Source organism: Coffea arabica, chromosome 5c (genome assembly GCF_036785885.1).
Source record: "Coffea arabica cultivar ET-39 chromosome 5c, Coffea Arabica ET-39 HiFi, whole genome shotgun sequence".
NCBI lineage: Eukaryota > Viridiplantae > Streptophyta > Magnoliopsida > Gentianales > Rubiaceae > Coffea > Coffea arabica.
In genome coordinates, this window is record NC_092319.1 from 2,662,746 (window position 1) to 2,678,953 (window position 16,208).

The 16,208-nt window shown below is 36.4% G+C and overlaps 1 pseudogene; it reads left to right on the forward strand.

The window, feature by feature from the left end:
• The first annotated feature begins 1,358 nt into the window (after positions 1 to 1,358).
• Positions 1,359 to 4,838, forward strand: LOC140007619 (caffeic acid 3-O-methyltransferase-like; annotated as a pseudogene).
• Positions 4,839 to 16,208: the final 11,370 nt, after the last annotated feature.

Here is a 16,208-nt window from a genome sequence, read left to right on the forward strand (position 1 = left end):
CTCTTTTCCTCCGCGCTAACAGTGACATTGAAATCACCCGCCAACATCCAAGGGTGCTCCGCCAGATTTTCCGCTAACAAAGCTGACCAAAGCAAAGATCGCTCCTGCTCATTACACTTTGCGTGGATAAAAGAAAAATAAATTGGACCTGATAGAAGTTGAGAAGTGATTTTAAGCGACAAATGCTGAGAGGATTCTCCCACAAAGGCACAATCAAAAGAGTTTTTAAAGAACACCCAAATAGACCTCTGGCTATTCACCATCCAACTATCCATCCTGAGCCGTGCTCCAAACACATGAATGTCGCATGGTAACGCCTTAGGCTCACAAATAGCCACTAAAGGAATTGAGAACTCATCAATTAACCGTTTTAACCTACGAAAATATACAAATTTATTTAATAATAAAATTAGGTGTTTTCAACCGTCTGATTATCAAATCTTTTAATCTATAAGAAATATAACGTTTTGGTTATTTATATACAAATAATTACTAGTACATAAAATTTTGTACTGAGACCTCACATTTGTTAACTTCTAACTCGTGTGAGTTTTAAAATAAAAAGGATTTATTCCTCTATGATAAATGTCAATGCAAAAACAAAAATGATTGTGTGCTCCTAATTAAAAAAAATTTTGAATATAATTTTTTAGGAATTCGCTTTTATCGGATGTGAGATACAATAAAGCCGAAAGCATACTAGTTCGGTTAAGATTTATTGCCCCAAATTATTATCAAGTATCGATGGCAATATTATGGGATCTTTTTTTTTTTTTCAATTTTGATGAATTTACAGCCTTAGGTAGTAAAATTTGTAGAGATTTTCATTGCAAATTGTAAATCATTTTATAATTTGCAGTGAAATCATAAAGCAAGGGAAGGCCTGCATTAGAACTGAAGCAAAAAGAAAAATCATGGCAAAATCTAGATTCATGTTCTTGAAAATAATTTGAAGATGGTAAATAGTTAATTTTGGCTCCAGTTTCATCACTGGCATGATGAAACACGCACGGCTTCTAACTTATGTCAATTGTTTGAGCAGCCTTTTTATGTAAAATTGCAGCTTGATCACGCTCACTGGACCAGGGGCTTCTTTCGTCACAATGCTCGCTAAATGCGAGCTGAGTTGCCTGGCCGAGAACCCCGCATTTGACAAATGCGAGGTCTGTTTTTCTTTTTCTTTTTTTTTATTTGGATGCTAGGAAAATTCAGGGAGACCTCGCATTCAGCAAATCATCATAATAATGCTCCCTTTGTAGAATTTTTTTAAAAATCATCATAATTTTAGAAATTTCTCCTGGAACATGGGCTGCTGGGACATTTGTACCAATGGTACGTAAGCTTAGAGTAGAATTGAACAGGAGAGGCTCCATCTCCTTAAATACTGGTACAAGGCGAAAGCTCAGTTACCAGGGCGAATCCACAATTCAGTGAACATAGAGTAGAATAGAATCTGTAATTAGTAGGCCGGTGGGATCTTTTGAAGTGTAGTAGTAATATGGATTCTTTGGCAGAAACAACCAAGAACCAAGTTGTACTAAAAGAAGAAGAAGAAGAGGAGGAGGAGCACTTCTCGTACGCCATGCAGCTAGTTACCTCCGCAGGGCTGCCCATGATGTTGCTTGCTGCCATCCGGCTCAATGTGTTCGAGATCATCGCCAGAGCTGGTCCCGGTGCTCAACTGTCGCCTTCAGAAATTGCGGCTAACGTGTCTTCAGAAAACCCAAATGCCGCTGCTATGCTGGATCGGATGTTGCGGCTCCTGGCAAGCTACTCTGTGCTCACCTGCTCCGTTGCCACCGACGTGGATGGTGATCATGCTATCCAAACGCCAACAAGAGTGTATGGATTGGCGCCGGTGGGCCAAGTTCTTTGTACAGAACAAAACAAAGGGAGGAGGTTCACTAAGCTCCTGCTGGCCTTGCTTCAAGATAAGGTCTTCATTGACGGTGAGATTTTCACTTTTCTTTTATCCTGTTTAATAAAAACAAAAACTCCTATAGTTGAGATTACTCCTTTGTGGATGCATAGTGCCTGGTCCAAAAGCGATTCACTACCCTAAGAAACTCCATTGAGCCCTCTTCTTTTATTTTAATTTTTAGAAATGAATAGAAATGAACTTGTGGCAGGAATTATTACAGTCATGATTGGCCAAGAAAAAAAAAATGCACGGCTGAAATTATGACTTGGGAATCATTTTCAACAATATGTGTGGATCCCACCAAAATATATACTGAACTTACACCGTGTTTAAAATGATTAACATTGTAATCAAATTCATTTACATCTTGTTGAAATACACATAACCGGTAAGGAACTGTTCCAGCCCCTAGTCCATTAAATATTATCAGTGTCTGGAATAAAAAAAAAACAAATCACTCCTTTGCGTCTAACTATGCCTTAACCTACAAGTTGTAATTCTACGATGCACGTAGCCATTTTGTTAGTGATGGTCTTAATTCCTCTGCAAAAGGATTACTTTTAGTGATTTTCTTCTAAAATCGCCAAAACAGGATCACTGGATTTTGATAGAACAACACAAGATAGTGGACTTAAACGACTCAAATCTCTACTTTGGATGTAACACATAATTCCTTTGTGAAATATCAAATCCATAGACAATTATACTTAAAGTAGCACTGACTACTCAAGCCAACATTAAAGTAGCACTGAATAAATTTTGTTCATAGTTTTCGTTGTGAGTACACGTGTGAACTCTATGGATGCTTTTCTTCCTTGCATGTATTTAAGAACAATTCGGCTTGTAAAAAGGCCTCCATAAAATATGCTTTTGGACCCAAAATTTAGGTACCAATTAGAAGATGCAGTTCGCGAAGGGGGAGATCCGTTTCACAGGGCGCATGGTACACATGCTTTTGAATTTCTTGGAAGCGACCCCAGATTCAATGAGGTATTCAACAAGACAATGATCCACCACACAGCTATCGTCATAAACAGAATGCTTGAACGGTACAAAGGTTTTGAGCACCTCAAAACTTTGGTAGATGTTGGTGGTGGTCTTGGAATGAACCTCAATATAATCACAACTAAATACCCTAGCCTCAAGGTAATAATTTTGATTTGCCACATGTTATACAACATGCACCAGCCTATCCTGGTATAATTTTTGCTCTTCTCCATTTGTTGCTCAGTTATGTTTGCTCTTTTGCTTCATTACCCTTTAATTAACCAATTCAAGATAGCATGTGAGAACAAATAAAGAAACAGATGCAGACACTTCAAAATAATCTCCGTTAAATTGCAAAACGAATGAGTTAGTTTTGGGGAAGAAAGACACTTACCATCATGAGTTCTATAATTTTTTTTTTTTTTGGAATTAAAGAAGTTTCAATATGTTGTACGACACACTGTTATACTGAATCACAGGCTTCCACAAACTATTGCTTGAAAAGAAGAATTGTTTATTCCATAATCCACTGCATTAGAATAGGATTTTTTTTTTCTAAATCTGTAATCCATTACCTTCTACCCTTAATAAGGTAAATTTGCAGGAGTTGAACATGTTGGAGGAGACATGTTTGAAAGTGTTCCACAGGGGGATGCCATTTTATGAAGGTAAGTTCAACTTTGAAGGAAATCTTATTAGAAGTCAGTCAGTCACAACAAATGCTATCTTTGAACAATATTCTGCAGATCTTTTCAATCTAATTATGTACAGTCCTTCTCTTTTGAACCATATTATGCAGATCTTCAGAGTCTAATAAGTTACCCAACTTCTTATTTGAGTTGCATTTATTTTTACCACTTTAATCAATGAACATTTAGTTGTTAGGCAACAGACGCTTTAACTTTAAAGGTTACTTACACACATGGTTCAAAGACTCGGTCGAGTCGTTACCGTCTCGGTCCCTCCTGATACGATACCGGGACGATACGATTTTGAAATACTTGACTCATCAAGACGTCACCGCAAAGGGTTAAAACAGCCGAGTCATCACTCCGAATCATCCCGAGTCAACTTGAATTTTCATTATTTTTACTAATTTTTTAATTATCCTTGTTTATCAAATTTTTTACAATTTTTAGAATATTAAATATTTCAAAAATGCGGATCTCGCCGAGACCGCGACTGATATGTCGAGACCGATGTGAAACTGTCCGGGCCGCGACCGCGACTTTGAACCACGCATACAAATTATATAACACTCTCTCTAACTTTAGCTATACCATATGGAATTTTAAATAATCAGGAAAGTATCTACAGATCCGGTGAATACTTATAGATTAAGGGATAGGATAATGACACATTAGAAATATTAGTAGTTGAGAGTGATCTATAACTCTCAAGATCATAAAGTCTGTCATCGTCTTATGATGCTTTGTAAAAGGAGTGCCTTTTGTCTGGAATACTCACAGACAACATCCATCAATACTTTTGTAATGGATACTTCATGATTGGGATGATGATCATTGCTTGAAGTTGCTGAAAAATTGTTACAAGACTTTACCAGACAATGGAAAGGTAATAGCTGTTGACGCAATTCTTCCTGTGATTCCTGATTATAGTGCACGCGACAAAGCTACTTGCCAAACAGATCTTATAGTGGTGACTAAAGAAGGAATTGAGAGATATGAAACAGAGTTTCTTGCCCTGGCTACTGCTGCTGGATTTAAAGGCATAAGTGTGAAATGTTTCGTATGTAACTTGTGGGTCATGGAGTTCTATAGTTCATGGGGCATTGTACTTTAAAACCTTAAATGTTGTATGTTGAGTGATTGTTAATGTCATGGTGATCATCTGCAATCTACAGCGAGGAAAAAAAACTGCAATAGTGACCTCGTAAGAATAAATTTAAATATTGTTTTGTTTCCGAATATGATAATTATGATGGAGTTAAGGCAAGTATGATTTAGGTGTGGTTGGGTATTGTTATTTTACTTCATCCATGCCTTAGCATACTCCAAAAGACATGAAAAAAAGTTTTCTAATACAACACATTTACGTAAAAGTGCACTATCCTACCTATTAAAAGCGCCAAACGCTGAGGAACAGTAGAAGTGGCGTCCTCTGGTGTTCTGCCGGTTCTTTGGTGATTTTGTGCAGCCTTAGAGGCAATTTCGGCGGGAGGTTTCCCTTGCTGCCTGCTTCTTTCTTTTGTTTTTTCCCATCTCCCATTTGGTGTTTCAACCTGGTGCTGCATGTAGTTTTTTAATGCTCCCAAGCCACAATTTATTTTGGTTTTGCCATGATGAGCCACAATTTGTTCCTGTTTTGCCATGGCTTGAGCCTAACATTAAAAAAAAAAAAAAAAATGGTGCCTGGTTTTGGACTGATACTACCTTTTTTAGCCATTAGGAAAATATAAATTTAGATTAACATTTTAGTATGAGTTCCGCTTCAAATTTCTTCTAAATTAGTCACCAAAAAGCCTACTCCAAATTTTCTCTACACTCCTAACCAAAAAAAAAAAATACAAAAGGTCCTTGTGTGGCCATTTCTACAACACTTTTTGCTCGAATTCAAAACAAATTTCAGTATAATTTTGTTCCAAATTCAATTGAATATTTTAATACCAATTTTGTTCGAAATTCTTCTACATTACTTGAAAAGGAAAAGATGTATGGTGAGCTTTGTCTACACTCCTGACCAACAATAAATACATAAATAAATAAAGTGTCCCTTTAGTGTCCACTTATACAACACATTTTGCATGAATTCATTGCTACTACTTTTATGCATCATTTAATTACTTGCATGAAAAAACAAAATTTTATTATAATTTTGTTCTAAGTTCAATTGAATATTTTTAATACCAATTTTATTCAAAATTTTTCTATATTACGAAAAAAGAAAATGAAGTATGGTCAGCTTTGATTACTTGCATACATTTTAAATAGTCAAAAAGTAATAATAGTAATAGATGACTAAACAAACAACATATAAAGTCTTGGTAAAAAATAATGGTGAGCTTTAATTACTTATATACATTTTAAATAGTGAAAAAATAATAATAGCAATAGATGATTAAACAAACAACATATAAAGCAAATTTATTATTTCCTACCTGTTTCTCCAAGTTTTTCCCTTCCTTAAATGGCTTTTTTCCTAACTATTACTTTGTATTAATAAACATAACTTAAAGAAAAATTCTAGGATAAATTTTGTTCCAAAATTTTCTATATTAGTGAAAGATGCTTGCAATTAATGAACGTAATCTAATAATCTAACAAAAAGAATAAGGATACATTTGCTCCAAATTCCTCTATATTAGCGAAAAATTAGAAGCTTCCTTGATTGATTACTTATTTAATGCTCTTTGGATATATTAACTATTACTATTTTTATGCACCATTTATTTATTTCTTCGTTGCTAAAAAAATAATAATAAAGGGTCCCTTGAGTGGCCACTTATAAAGCACTTTTTGCACAAATTAAAAAAATTAGTATAATGTTGTTCTAAATTCAATTGAATATTTTAATACTAATTTTGAAATTCTTCTACATTACTGGAAAAGAAGAAGATGTATGTTGAGCTTTGTCTACATTCCCGACCAAAAACAAAATAAATAAATAAAGGGTCCTTTTAGTGTCCACTTATATAACATTTTTTGCAGGAATTCATTGTTACTATTTTTATGCATCATTTAATTACTTGTGTGGAAAAATAAAAGTTTAGTATAATTTTGTTTCATATTCAATTGAACATTTTAATACCAATTTGTTCAAAATTTTTCTATATTGATAAAAAGGAAAACGAAGTATGGTGAGTTTCAATTACTTGCGTACATTTTAAATAGTCAAAAAGTAATAATAGCAATAGATGATTAAACAAACAACATATAAAGTTTTGGTAAAAAATAATGGTGAGCTTTAATTACTTATGTATGTTTTAAATAGCCAAAAATAATAATAGCAATAGATGGTTAAACAAACAATATATAAAGCAAAATTTATTAGTTCCTATCTGTTTCTTTCAGTTTTTCCCGTCATTAAATGACTTTTTTCCAAACTATTACTTTGTATTAATAAACATAGCGTAACAAAAAATTCCAAGATAAATTTTGTTCCAAATTTCTCAATATTAGTGAAAGATGCTTGCCATTAATGAACATAATCTAATAATCCTGTCTTGCCATGGCTTGAGCTTAATATATATATTAAAAAAAAACATGGTGCCTGGCTTTGGATTGATTTGACCTTTTTTAGCCATTAGGAAAATATAAATTTAGATTAACATTTTAGTATGAGTTCCGTTCCAAATTTCTTCTACATTCCTCCCCAAAAAATTTGCTCCAAAATTTGTCTACACTCCTAACCAAAAACAAAATTGTAAAGGGTCCTTGTGTGGCCACATATATAACACTTTTTGCACAAATTCAAAAAAAAAATTAGTATAATTTTGTTCCAAATTCAATTGAATATTTTAATACCAATTTTGTTTGAAATTCTTGTATATTACTAGAAAGGGAAAAGACGTATGGTGAGCTTTGTCTACATTCCTGACCAACAATAAATAAATAAATAAAGGGTCCCTTTAGTGTCCACTTATATAACATTTTTTGCACGAATTCGTTGCTACTACTATTATGCATCATTTAATTACTTGCGTGAAAACCAAAATTTTAGTATACTTTTGCTCTAAGTTTAGTTGAATATTTTAATACCAATTTTGTTTAAAATTTCTATAGTACTGAAAAAGAAAATGAAGTATGGTGAGATTTAATTACTTGCATACGTTTTATATGCTCAAAAAGCAATGATAGTAATAGATGATTAAACAAACAACATATAAAGTCTTGGTAAAAAAATATAATGGTGAGCTTTAATTATTTATGTACTTTTTTTTTTCATAATCTTTTTTTTTTTTTTATTGAGAGGAAAATGGATAGCACAAACATACAAATGCTGCATGGAAGCAGCTATTTAACCTGATATCTACGGAAATTTGGAAGACCCAACCTATCAAGAGTGATATCACCTTTTACTAGACGAGGTAATTCATTAAAAGACATATACGTTATAGATACCCTCGATTCCACCCCAACATTAGACAATCTATCTGCAGGCCTATTTGCTTCACGAAAACAATGTGAAACTACCTTAATAAACCTTCTAGCTTCCAACATTTCTTGTAACTCCCTGCGCATCCTCCAAGGACATCGTGCCTTACCTTGAATAATATGAACCAGCTCTAGAGAATCAGATTCTACATGCAAATTTTGGAAACCCTTATCCAATGCCAACCGAACACCAAAAAGGAGCGCTTTGAATTCCGCATGTAGGCTCGTAAACTCCCCAAAGAAACAGGAGAACCCAAAAAGAAATTCAGCATTACAAGATCGAAGAACGCCTCCTCCTCCGCTCATGCCCGGATTACCCCTTGAACAGCCATCAGAATTAAGTTTCACCATTGATTGCACTGGACACCTCCAATGAACTATTCGCACTTGATAACGTCTCACCAATCCAGCTACCGAAGAAAAAAAATCTGGCCAATCTTGATATTGCAAATAAAGCTTCTTAAATTTTAGGTGAAAAAGATCACGCATGTCACCCAAGATTCTCTCACATATGAATGCCACCGGCAAAAGTTGACCCTCAAACATGGTTTTGTTTCGCATTTTCCATAAGTTCCAACATATCAAAGAAGGTAACAATCGGATGAGAAACTGAAGGTAAGGGTTACGAGTAGGTTTCAACCACCAACTAATGACCCTGTGTCTTACTGTGAAAGAAGGATGGAAACCTCCGACCACCACCTCAAAGAAATGCCAGATTTTGCTCGCCACCTCCCCATTACAAAAGATATGGTCAATAGACTCGGAACATGGAGATGAGCAACAAAAGCAGCGAGATGGACCTAGTATCCCAAGATGATGTAGCCTATCCATGACAGGCAACCTGGCTCTAAGCAATCTCATCATGAAGAAAGAAATGTTAACCGGTAAACCCTGAATCCAGACCGATGAGTACAGCCAAGAAATGTTACCACTGCCCTGTACACATTTATAAGCTGTTGATATTGAAAAATCGCCAGAGGTGCTAGGGGCCCAAACCATGCTATCCGGGGATGTGTGACATGGGGGATCAACCTTCAATATACGTCCCACCAACCAAGAGGGTAAGACGTCGTTTAACTTGTGCACATTCCAGCGACCTTGCTCAACGTAGTCATAGACTGCACACTCCTGGAAGGTTTCCACCTGGTGACATAACGGACCTTGCCCCAACCAATTATCATGCCAAAAATTGACCGAGCCATCGGATAATTGCCAAAGAATGTGTTGCTCCGCCTTTCCTTGAATAGCCATCATCCTCTTCCAGGTCCATGAGCTTCCCAACTTAACTTCAGCAAAGCAAGGATGAGTTTTAGAACAATTTTTGCAGTGCATGAACTCAGCCCATAACGACTGTCGCGACCTAAAATGCCACCATAATTTCATAGAAAAAGCCTCGAATACATGCCTTAGCGAACGTAAACCGACACCCCCCCTTTCCTGAGATTTACATAATTGATCCCATTTAATCCAGTGGAATCGCGGCCCATTGTCGGAGACGCCCCAAAGAAAGCCAGCGAATATCTTTTCCAAAAAACCAAACAGAGACTTGGGGGGAGTCGAAGCTGCAAACAAATGAATAGGCATGGAAGACAACACACTCTTAAGCAAAACCAACTTACCACCATACGACAAAAGCTTCCCTTTCCATGATAACACCCTGCCTACAATCGAATCGCAAATTTCCGAGAAATAACATTTCTTTCTCCGTCCAACATATAATGGACAACCCAAGTACTTGACAGGAAACTCGTGAGGTTGAAATCCAGTGATCTCTGCAACCATACCTTTGCGTACCCTAGGGATATTAGAATGCAACAAGAAACAACTCTTTTGTTGATTAACCTTTTGGCCTGATACCGATACATAAGAATGTAGAGCGTTCATGACCAATCGAATTGATCGCTTCAATCCACTAGAAAAAATAATCACATCATCGGCATAGGCCAAATGTGTAATACTCGGGCAATCTGGAGGGACTTTGAACGGCTTAAAACCCTTGCAAAGAAGCAAGGACTTAAGAAGGCGAGAAAGAATCTCGGCACTAATTACAAAAAGGCCCGGTGAAATAGGATCTCCTTGACGCAATCCCCTGCTGGATTTGAAAAAACCTTGGGGAGCACCATTGATAATTACTGAAAACCAAACATTAGAAATCAACCGCCAAATCATATCGATCCACCTTTCTCCAAACCCAAACCTTCTCAACACCTGAAGCAAGAAAGGCCAAGAGACTCTGTCATAGGCCTTTGCCATATCTAGCTTCAAAACTATATTTCCCCCTCTATTTGGTCTTCGAATATCAGAAATCAGCTCCTGAGCCAACAGAAAGTTATCAAAAATCTGCCTGCCCTTTACAAATCCACTTTGTTGAGGAGAAATAATGCTTGGAAGCACCTTTGCCAAACGAGCAGCCAAGATCTTTGAAATTATTTTATTGACAAAGGTGCAAAGACTAATAGGCCGAAATTGATTGAAATGTTGGGGGGCATTAACCTTGGGGATCAACACGAGCAATGTAGAGGAAATACTCTTCGGCAGTTCATGCCCACAGAAAAAACTCATCACAGCTTCACATACATCTGTGCCAACCACCTCCCATGCAAAAGTAAAGAAACGACCAGTAAAACCGTCCGGTCCAGCCGCACTATCCCCATCCATCGAAAATACCACAGATCTTATTTCATCATTAGAGGGAAAACGTTCCAATTCAACATTTTGTTCTGCAGAAATTAACTTAGGAACCACTTCCAAAACATTCAATGATCCCATGATAGGCTCCGCGGATAGTAATGACTTGAAGTATTTCTCCGCTTCTGCCGAAATATGGCCTTCGTCTGATATCCACTCCCCCTGGTCGTTCTTAATACGATGTATGATTGATTTAGCTCTCCTCTTCGCCACCACCGAATGGAAATACTTCGAATTTGTGTCTCCGTCCTTTAACCATTTAACTCTTGATTTTTGTTTCCAAAACGCTTCCTCCCTAACAAGAGAATTTTTCAAGATTGCCCTTGCTTCTTGCAGAGAAAGCCAGTGTGGTTGAGATGGCTCATTGATAAATGCATTTTCTGCTACCTCTACTGCTTCTTCAGCTTGCTTCACCGCATCAAAAATATTACCAAACACCTCACGAGACCAAAGTTGGACGGCTCGCTTAACAGAGCGTAACTTTGCAGCCAGCCGTTGTAGTGGTTTCCCAGAGCATGGGACTGCCCAACTTGACCTAATAACATCCAAGAATTCTGGCCTCGACATCCAAATGTTCAAAAATCGAAATGGTTTAGGCTTGTTGTCCAGTCTAGTTGAAGTCGAAATTAAAAGCGGGGAATGGTCCGAAGGTTCCCTTGCCAGATGTTGCACCATAAAAGAAACTCCCAACGAAGAAATCGACTGATTCACAAGCACTCTGTCCAGACGCTTCCAAATACGAGCCAAACCACCCCTATTGTTACACCATGTAAAAGGCGACCCCGAAAAACCAGCATCAGAAACACCCGCCAGAGACATAAATGTTCTCAACTCCATCCCTTCATCCACTCGAAAAGGCAAACCGCCCCTCTTCTCATTAGTAGTAACAATAGCGTTGAAGTCCCCCATCACCATCCACGGGCAATCTTTGCCTTAGAGCGTAAAGACCGATTACTCGTGGGAAGGGTTCGAGAGCTCTTCGGTTTTGCCTTATTAACCAAATTAATCCCCTTCCCGCCATTAACCTTGTGTTGAGCTTGTTGAATGATGGGATCAAGATTAAAAATATCAATAACCAAGGATTCTGATTCACCATGTTGCCCGGATAACATCCCTCTCGATGATAATCTCCCAGGTCTATGTTCTGCGTTGGAGATCTCCGCCTCTGCAAGTTGGAGCTCGGCATCTGATATTTCCTCTCTCGAATCAGACAAAGCCTCTTCTAGTTCTACAATGCCCGCATCAACCTGGACAGAAATATTGTCAAGAGTGATAGCGGTTTGATGCTTTGAAGGAGATGTGTGCTTTGTTTCACCCCTTGGCTGAAGTGAAGACAGAAATGGGCTGTCACCAACTTTAGCAAGAGTTGGCTTTTGTTTTTGCGATGACCCAGCAGTAGTTTGTTGTTGCAATAAATCAGAAATCCCATCTTGAATTTCTTCCCCTTGAGAAAGCTTGGTGGAAGTTGAAGAATGTACATTGTCTCGTGTTTGTCGGCCACCGAAATCAGTAAAGAGATTTTGCAGTTTCGTGTTTTCGGCTCCGTGATAATGTTCAACGCATAAAGTTTGTTCCATAATGGATTGAGGCCCCTCAATGTCATGGTCATGAGTATTGTCGACACTATCAATTTGCATTGGATAAGTTTCAGACATTTGCTTTCTTTCAACAATTTGTTGCTGTAATTCTCCCAAAGTATTCTCCACTGCCATTTGTTCCTGGGACCCTTCATTATCATGATGTTGTACAATGTGCTTCATGCCATCATCCAAAATGGGTTGTCCAACAGAATCCAAAGCTACTTTTTGTTGTCCCACATCAGTAACTCCATTCTCTGCCGTAACCGTTGCCGCAACAGAGACAAGTTGAACAGATAGAGAAACCGCTGCTGTGTTTTCTTCATTGTCATCCACACCTGCTAATGTCAAATTCTCAGAATCTTTCTCATTAGTAATTGTATTGTGCTCAGGTGAAATATGTGCACGATCTACCATAAGATCATTGTTCCCATCAGTATCCATTATTTTCCTTTCGTCGTCGAACTGGACAGACCTCACATTCTTCACCCTTGCATCTGTTGATGTCCCTTCATCCTCAATCATACCAGGAAATGGCACTTCATCGGAAACTTTCCCATTAGAAAGAGCCTTACGCATTTGTTTGGTTACTAGCATGGAATCATGTTGACTTTGTAAATGTAAACCATGTTGCAGCCGCTTGGATTGAGTATATTCCACCTCAGTCGAATTCTTTTTGCAGTCCACAGACAAATGACCCAATCTCCAGCAACAAGAACAGTACGGTGGCAAATTCTCTGGTACTATCTTTTGCCAAAAACCTGATTCTCCTTCAACAGCTACCCAGATCCTTGGTACAACTTGTTTCAATACATCAATCTCCACACATACCCTGGCCACACTAGGTCTTGTCCCAGCAGCCGTTGCCGAATCCAAGAACAAAGGTCTTCCTACTGGAGAAATTATGGAGAACAAAGAATGTTTATCAAAATAATGGATAGGTAAATTAGGAAGACCTACCCAAACTGGAACCAAAGATGATTCTTTATGCACATGAAACTCCCTGGTCCATCGGAATACACGCATCGGATATTTGCCCAATTGCCAAATCCCTCTCGTCCAAATCCTGTTGAAATCTGATTCAGCTGAACACTTAATCAAAACATGTCTATAATCCATCAATCCAATGGAAACTTGATCTTTCAGATTTAGTGAAGAGAAGAACTTTCGAGTCTCCTCCAATGACGGTCTTCCATGAGAAAATTTTCCAACCAAAGCCCATCTAAATGGTGCCGCAAGTTTATCCGCATCTTCTCTGGAAAATATAACCGCAGCTTCACCCTTGTAAATAGACGCTTGCCGAATTTGGATAGGTGATATAGAAGGCTGTGAGAAAAGTTGGGAAAAAGATTTTTTTTCTGTAGGAGACCTTTGCCCCTCAGCCGAAGGCTGAAGGGCAGCCATTCAAGCTAAATGAATTCACGGAGAGAACCAAACTTTTTAGAAAGAAGGTTTTTAGAGAGAAGGCGGAGAAAACTCGGTTTTACTACAGCTTCTCGGACATGAATTGTGCTTTAATTATTTATGTACATTTTAAATAGCGAAAAAATAATAATAGCAATAGATGATTAAACAAACAACGTATAAAGAATAATTTATTATTTCCTGCCTGTTTCTCTGAGTTTTTCCCCTCCATAAATGGCTTTTTTTCCTAACTATTACTTTGTATTAATAAACATAGCGTAAAGAAAAATTCTAGGATAAATTTTGTTCCAAATTTTTCTATATTAGTGAAAGATGCTAGCTATTAATGAATATAATCTAATAATCTAACAGAAAGAATCAGCATACATTTTGCTCTTAATTCCTCTAACAGAAAGAATCAGCATACATTTTGCTCTTAATTCCTCTATATTAGCGAAAAATTAGAAGCTTCCTTGATTGGACACTTATTTAATGCTCTTTGGATATATTAACTATTACTATTTTTATGCACCATTTATTTATTTCTTCATTGCTAAAAAAATAATAATAAAGGGTTCTTGAATGGCCACTTATATAGCACTTCTTGCACAAATTCAAAAAAAAAATTAGTATAATGTTGCTCCAAATTCAATTGAATATTTTAATACCAATTTTGTTTGAAATTCTTCTACATTATTGGAAAAGAAGAAGAGGTATGGTGAACTTTGTCTACATTCCCGACCAAAAATAAATAAATGAATAAAGGGTCCCTTTAGTGTCCACTTATATAACACTTTTGTAGAAATTCATTGCTACTATTTTTACACATCATTTAATTATTTGTGTGAAAAAGCAAAATTTTAGTATAATTTTGTTCCAGATTCAATTGAATATTTTAATACTAATTTTGTTCAAAATTTTTCTATATTGCTGAAAAGAAAATGAAGTATGGTGAGCTTTAATTACTTGCCTACATTTTAAATATTCAAAAAATAATAATAGCAATAGATGATTAAACATACAACATATAAAGTCTTGGTAACAAATAATGGAGAGCTTTAATTACTTGTGTACGTTTTAAATAGCCAAAAAAAAATAATAGCAATAGATGGTTAAACAAACAACATATAAAGCAAAATTTCCTACCATTTCCTACATATTTCTTTGAGTTTTTCCCCCTCCTTAAGTGGCTTTTTTCTTAACTATTACTTTGTATTAATAAACATAGCGTAACAAAAAATTTCAGGATAAATGTTGTTCCAAATTTCTCTATTTTAGCGAAAGATGCTTGCATTAATGAACATAATCTAATAATCTAACAAAAAAAATAGGATACATTTTGCTCCAAATTTCTCTATATTAGCAGAAAAAAATAGAAGCTTCCTTGATTGGACACTTATTTGGTGCTCTTTTGATACATTAACTAGTACTATTTTATGCACTATTTATTTATTTCTTTGTTGCCAAAAAATAATTATTCTAACTTTTTTTGTGTTAAATGCGTTGAGCACCAATTGTTTCAATGAGTTTTAGATAATAGAAAAAGAATGTTTAACAGTTGGAAATGGCTACACATAAAGAATACAAGGCAGAATTTATTTTTACTTGCTTGCTTCTTTAAAAAGCTTTTTGCTTGATAAATTTTGTCCTAATTACTCCCTCTGTTCCATTTTGGTAGTATTTTTTTGTTCATAGTTTAAGTAAAACTGCTTAACTTTTGAAAGAATAAATCTAGTCTACTATTTTCTTAAAATACCATTAAACCAATATCAGAAGTTTGACTAATCACCATACCTTTCTCCCTTTCTCTCTCAACATCTCTCCCTCTCTTGCTTATTTTGAATTCTAGGGTTAGCCAAGATGAAGGGCAACCTATGCATCCATTACCATCAAAATGTTCCTTCACATATATAGGGCTTGTTTAACAAATAAATTTTCGCCTAAGTTTGTCTGCTACAAATTTTTTAATAACTTTAGTTATAGTAATCTGAAAAACTTCTCAAAGTTTTTAAACTATATATTTCAAACTATCCAAAAATTTACACACTTCAAAAAATTTTTTTACAATTTTTATAGTAAGTTACAGTAAAGTTTTAAACAAACACTCAAAAAACTCATTTGCCAAACAGGGCCATAATCTCCTCTTCTTCTCCTACCTTAACGCCAACTTCTTGTCTCAAACCTAGTGAACTTTACAGGGAGGAACGAACATTATCCTTTTGGGGGGAAGATGTTCGGCTCCTCGCTGCTCCTTTCAAGTTTGTGCTCTTTGGAAAATTTTCCAAAGGTCGGCCGTCCATGGAAGGGCTCAGAAAAGAATTCTTGGCTCTCGGCTTTAAGGGTCCTATATCTTTAGGACTTCTTGACCCTCAACACATCTTAATCAGATTCAAGTTGGAAAATGATTTCGATAGGTGTTGGCTTCATGGATTCTGGTCTTTTCAAGGATTTGACATGAGGGTTTTTAAGTGGTCTCCAACCTTTCACTAGACATGGAATCATCGATTGTCCCAATCT